This window comes from Staurois parvus, unplaced genomic scaffold (assembly GCF_062004578.1).
Source record: "Staurois parvus isolate SC_StPar_1 unplaced genomic scaffold, SC_StPar_1.0 ptg000714l, whole genome shotgun sequence".
Lineage (NCBI taxonomy): Eukaryota > Metazoa > Chordata > Amphibia > Anura > Ranidae > Staurois > Staurois parvus.
This window is the reverse complement of record NW_028318510.1, coordinates 3909213-3916267: the sequence shown is the minus strand read 5'-3', so window position 1 is coordinate 3916267 and position 7055 is coordinate 3909213.

The following is a 7055-nucleotide window of genomic DNA, read 5'->3' as shown; positions in this document are numbered from 1 at the left end:
TTAGAGGCAGTCAGTCGCAGGGCTGGATAGTGCTCCTGTGTCTTCCACCAGCAGGAAAACACCAGGATCTCATGCACAGAGGCTAAATGCCCAGTGTGCATAAGGACATATGTCATATGCAGGTGGAACCTGTCCTTTTTAAATCTTAGATATCTAGGGTTTGGGTCTCTCTTTGCTATTGACATGTGCAGTGTCATCATGCCATGATCTAAAGAGTTCTCTAAGACCCTTAGAAAGAAGATTTGTGAATGCTTATGACTCTGGCAAGGGACATAGAAAGATGGTCAAATTATTTGAAATTATTTGTTTAAATGTGAGGAAAATAATTTATACTGTATATGGCATAGATTTCCGGTTAATGTGTCCGGGGGTGGCTTGCCTAGCAAACTCAACCCAAGAACCGATAGTTGATGCTAGATTAATCTCAAGATCTGCCGTTAGCCCTTGCAACAGTTGTTGTCAAGCATCTAAATCAGAAAGAGATTGCACCAATTTAATCTGCATGGGAGGTGCCAGAAAAAAACAGGCTGTAAAATAATTTTCTTACTGCTCTTAAATGCTTTTTTTTTTCTAATCTCAGGGGCGATTTTGCACTGCAATACAACATATATAAAGGTTAGGAAGCTAAAAACAGAAATTAACATCATAGTAGGCAACTGTCCCGGTAACAAAAAATTGGAGCTTAAGGGGCCGTGGCGACCACCGACTAAGATGGCCACATGAGATAGCAGCTCCTGCACACGCCAGGAATACGCCATCACCTAGCACCTCCGCAGCCCTTTATTGGAGCCCCGCCAGTGCCTGCTATCTCCCCGTACCTACAGCCATGTCTAGACGCTGGAGAGAAGTGCTTCAAACCACAAAGCTCTTGGGTTTCTTCCTAGACATTCCAAAAGACGTTCACCAAGATGGAGGCGGAGGACATTTCTCGCCACCCGCCGCGGGACCTCTAGGGCCTGCAGCACCCAAGGTGAATGCAGCGTACACGGATGCTCCACACAAGCTGGGAAAACATGGGTGATCAGGTGCCTCTATCCCCTTCATGTGGAGCCCTGCCACATCCAGGCCCTGCCGGGACACACAAACAAGTGATGATGACCTGCTGATGGAGGTAAGCACTCGACCTAATCCACATTCTGCTATACCTCCTTTTGGATGACCCTTTTACTGCCTGTCCCACTCAGGGCCAACCAGTGTCAGGCACAACTTTAAAAGACATGTTGCTCTCTCTGCAGGCTTTTCTTCAGGCAGATTTATTTTTCTGCATCCATAAAGTCACAACAGAAGTCCAGGATCTAGGAGACAGGCTGGGACATGTTGAGGATGAAATGGGTGAATACGTCACTTCTTTCAATACCCTGGTTGATGCCCATGAGGCCTAGAAGGATGACCTGACCTGGATTAAAAACAAGCTTGCTCTCCTTAAAAGTAGGTCGAGGCGTAACAACTTGAACATACGCAGCATACCAGAGAACATTAAATCTTCTCAGTTGCCCCACTATGTTCGTGACCTGCCGACTTAACCATAGACAGGGTGCACAGGGTAAAATTAGGAAATGAGGGGCTCATAAAGTAACGCGTATCGCTAGACGTACAGCATCTGCCCAGTAACCAAAAAACGAAACATCAAAAACAAGGGAATGTGAAAAGGGATTCACAAAAAAGCGGTTACATTATGGACAGAAAGCGATACTCAGAGTATTTTCAAAAAATGATGCTTTTTTACACAATGCATATATAGACATATAAGGTAAATACCTCAGTTAGCCATCACCTCAGAATGAGATAATACATCAAAGTATGACCTAAAATCAATTAAAAACAGACGTCATGACCAGTCAAAATAGTAAGGTGCTGTAAATATAGTGACACATGGTCTAATATATATGCAGCACTGACACAATGGTTACACCGCCGTGTAGGGGTTGTTTCAAAAAAATTGTACCAACAGGTAAAGCAATGCAGTATTAAAGCTGATCAAAAGTACCAGACAATGGATACGATAGCCCAATAACCTAAATAAATATATAATAACTGTAGAGAGATATCTACCCCCACAACCACTTGCTGGGTAATAACCAAATCAGGGAGTGGTTATAGCAGGCTTAATGGCAAATAAATGGTGATGAGATTTCAAACAGCAGCAGTCATGTCCATAATACTTAATAGGATGAACTTGATAGCTGTAGTATTTTCACCATGTGACTTCCACAATATAGTAGAAATGGCAGGGCCCTGCCAATAGTAAAGGGGTTCTTCACCGCAACATGCAGGCTACACACCTCCTTTATAATAATACTGTGATGTAGAATACAGGAGCATCCGTGCCTGATTGTAAACATGGGGTGCTGTGCACCTTTCAAGTAGTGTAACATGATGTCCCCATCCTGAAATAAATAGGTGGCATATTGAAAGTCAGTGTGTTTGTCACTTTAAGTAGATAGGCAATGGCGTAGTGCACCATATTCCTTTTATATATGCTGTATATCACTCACCACCCATGCCTTAGGTGATATTTGTGCAAAATTTCTCTCGTCAGGATAACCACCCATGGTCCCGGAGGCAGCCGCCACCATCGGGACTAAAAGCAGACGGGCTCCGCTCCCATCCTGGCACTCGTGCAGCCTGGTAACGCCGATTACCAGCGTGTGTTACCGCATCACCTGCAGGGCTATGTGTGTGGCGCCAAGGCGTCCGACTGGAAGTGACGTAACTGACGTGTGACGTCAGCGCGTTTCGCCGATGGGTGTATCTTACTCAGCTTCGTCAGGACCACAGGGTCCCTAAGCCTTCTTTCCTCCTTTCAAATCCAAGGGATTTTCCACTTGGTGTACATTTTTACCAAGTTAAAGAAAAGTTGTTGGAGGCATTTCGCAAGAAAGAGTGTCTCCCTGAACAAGCAGCCAGCCTAGAGGTGCTCCCAGATCTTTCTGACCACATATTATGCCAACACAAAAACCTGGATAATGTTACCAAAGTCTTGAGGAACCACTCTATTGGCTACCAGTGGAAATATCCGGCTAAATTACTTATAACTCGCAATGGCACCACTACGCCTACCATGTCCTGGAAGAAGGCATTTGCCCGCTATGTTCATGGGATATCATACCAGATCAGCCACCTACTTCATCCACCGATGATGGCGGATGACTGGCAAGTGGTCTCCCACAAACATTCACACAAACAGCACCCAAGAGAAGTATCTAGGTCATAATACTCTACTCTAAGTTACTACTAGCACAAGATTCCCAGTGACAGGAGCTCCACTTAGAATTGTCTGTTTCTACCCCCCAAGGAGTTGCAGCTTGTCTGTTCAATTAGAAGTTCTATTAGAACATTTTTTTACCCTAAGTCTTCTACACCCAAACATATGCCGATAATTTTTCAGCTCTCCTCAGTTTTTTTAATTTGTTTATCTGTCTTTGGGTACTGTTTTATAATTTTAGCCTCGTTCCTCTGTATACTACCAAACGAGTACGTCATGGGTACCTCTTTAAACAAGACTGACTTATCCTGGGATGCATTACAGCTCTCATTGCAATCTGCTCTACTTTTCATGTCATACCTGCCTATCATACAAGTGAGTCCACTTTTGATATATTGCTTAATTTGTCGCAATGGCAATCAAAGTAGTCTCTACTAACACCCGTGGCCTCAACCACCTGGTGAAATGTTTCTCCCTCTGGAAAGAAGCTAAATTACACCATGCCGATATCCTAGCTGTCCAAGAGACTCATTTCCAAAATGGAGCTTCCCTTACATGCCACCACAGAGACTTTCCCCACATATATTTATCCACCTTCAAATCTAAGAAAAGAGGAGTAATGTTGGCTATCAGAAATTCGGTGGCTTTTACTCTACCCTCATCAATCATTGACCCGGAGTTTCGCTTTATCATTCTGTGGTGTGACATCAATAAAAAACCTTACAGACTGGCTACTCTTTATACCCCTAATACCAGTCAACTGCGTTTTATTCACATAGAGTTCAAGAAATTTTCTGCTGTAAAATACAGGAACTTACTACTCTGTGGTGACTTCAACCTCACAGCTAATCCCAAACTGGACATGCCATCTAAGCCTAAAGGCAGAGTGCATGGGGCCCGCACAGCTGCACTATTTTCAGCATCTGACAGCTGGTGTAGGGAGATGGACCCCCACCCATTGTCATGCTGGAGGGGGGGGGGGTCAGTAAGGGGGTCAGGGGCAGAACAAGAACACATTTCATGTTACACCTTAAATATGGGTGTAACATGTTCTGAAAGGTGATTGTATTCTTTAAGTGTACACCTGTGCGAAGGCTTGTTTATAGAAAGTGACCAGTGGAACTGTAGCCCTCTTTTGGAGGGGGTTAGAGAAATTGGCCCTCTCCAAACAGGATACCATGCTAAATCTGTAGGTAAATAAGAGAACCGTTGCAACGTCACATCCTTTACGACGGGGTCGGCGGCAGGAGCCGGGGGAGTTGTTCTCCCTCACGGATACTGGGGTGGTCACATAGAGATGCCATTTTGGCGTCATTGGTAGCATTTGCCACCTCATCTCTTTGCTTGAAGGCACAGGTGGATCTGATCACTTCCTCATAAGAGTATTATATCATACTGAGACGTATATATACTAGATGTACTATTGCAGTCAGTTGTTGGCTTTTTTGCTTGAAGGTGGTCCCCCATACCATACTTGGACAGTTTGGTGAGCATTATAGTCGTTTTTTTGGTGAAGAGATTTATATACTGCTATGGGTGGTTGTGAATGTATTTATATAGCTTTATTTTACTTCTATTACAGATAAAATAGCTGGATACAGCTTTTGGTCCATTGCGATCTGTGACATCTTTATAATTCGATAAAATAATTGGACATAACCCTTGGTCCATTGGGACTTGGGTCATCTTCACCATAGAATGAGGAATATCTCAGTTCACTGTGTTCATTGGCTTTTCTCTATATACGGTTAGCATTTCTCCATACATTAACTAGAATACCAGTTTTTAGGTCTTTTGAATAAGTTTTGTACCTAATGTGCACCATATTTTTTTTGTCATGATTAGAGATGAGCGAAGAAATGAAAAATTCGATTCGACTGATTCGGCGAATTCGTGGACAATATTCGATTCGAGTCGAATAAATTCGCTGTGAATTTAACTTAAAAAAGGGTGTTTCTAGGCTTCAGAGAGACTTAATATTAGTGCAGAACACTGTACCTTTAATTTAAATGCCCTTGGAGTCTGCTGGGGAAGAGAAATAATACTGTCAGTCAGTATGACATGCAGATGAGTGCCGTCGATCTTAGAATCACCGCACACTTCACTCATTTGGGCAGTCACGGGGCCAAAACCAGAGTGTGGAGCCACAGTGTGGCGGTGGAGGCAGCAGCAATGGGAGGCCATACAGCACCCTATGACAAAAATGGAAACCACCAGCAGTGTGAGGAGACCTGAAAGTGGCACATGGCAGAGTGTGGCGATAGAGACAGCAGCAATGGGAGGCCGTACAGGGACCCATGACACACTCTGGACCTGGCAGCAGCATGAGGAGGCGGTACAGGGGCCCATGACAGATTACGGGCCTGGCAGCAGCATGAGGAGTCGGTACAGGGGCCCATGGCAGATTACGGGCCTGGCAGCAGCAATGGGAGGCCGTACAGGGACCCATGACACACTCTGGACCTGGCAGCAGCATGGGGAGGCGGTACAGGGGCCCATGACAGATTACGGGCCTGGCAGCAGCATGAGGAGTCGGTACGGGGGCCCATGACACACTCTGGACCTGGCAGCAGCATGAGGAGGCGGTACAGGGGCGCATGACAGATTACGAGCCTGGCAGCAGCAACTTGGACAGGAGGACGTTCAGCTTCTGCACCGTCGGGTGCGTGCTCGCAAACTGTTGTCTCTTGGAAACGGATTCCAAGAAAGACTGCTGACGGAATCCGTGAAGAGGAGTAGCAGGAGAAGGAGCATCTGAACGAGCGGAATATGCCAACAAGCGACAACAGTGGCCCATGACAGATTACGGGCCTGGCAGCAGCATGAGGAGTCGGTACGGGGGCCCATGGCAGATTACGGGCCTGGCAGCAGCTATGGGAGGCCCGTAATCTGCCAGCACCCTATGACAAAAAATGGAACCCACCAGCAGTGTGAGGAGACCTGAAAGTGGCACATGGCAGAGTGTGGCGATGGAGACAGCAGCAATGGGAGGCCGTACAGGGACCCATGAGAGACTCTGGACCTGGCAGCAGCATGAGGAGGCGGTATAGGGGCCCATGGCAGATTAGGGGCCTGGCAGCAGCTATGGGAGGCCCGTAATCTGCCAGCACCCTATGACAAAAAATGGAACACACCAGCAGTGTGAGGAGACCTGAAAGTGGCACATGGCAGAGTGTGGCGATGGAGGCAGCAGCAATGGGAGGCCGTACAGGGACCCATGAGAGACTCTGGACTTGGCAGCAGCATGAGGAGGCGGTATAGGGGCCCATGGCAGATTAGGGGCCTGGCAGCAGCTATGGGAGGCCCGTAATCTGCCAGCACCCTATGACAAAAAATGGAACACACCAGCAGTGTGAGGAGACCTGAAAGTGGCACATGTTTGGGGCATGATTCATGGCGGATTTAGTCAGTTGTGTCAGGAACTGGTGGTTTGAAATCCAGACTAATCCACGCCTGATTCATTTTCACAAACGTGAGTCTCTCCACACTTTGGGTGGACAGTCGTGTCCTCCGCGGAGTTGCAATACCTCCTGCCGCACTAAACACGCGCTCCGATGCCACGCTACTGGCCGGGCATGACAGCCTTTCAAGGGCAAATTCAGCTAGTTGGGGCCAAAGGTCAAGTTTCGTTGCCCAGTAGTCAAGGGGATTGTCTACCTCGGTTGGCAGGGTGCTGTCCAAGTAGGCCTAAGCCTGTTGTTTGAGGTCCTGCTCCAGGTCCACCTGATGCTGCTGCTGCTGCTGCGGCTGGTTAGTAGTTTCCTCACTGCGCTGGTGAAGAAAGCTACTCATCATCGACTGCAGACTGAGGCAGCCGCTGCTGGTGGAGCTGCCACTGCTCCTACCACCC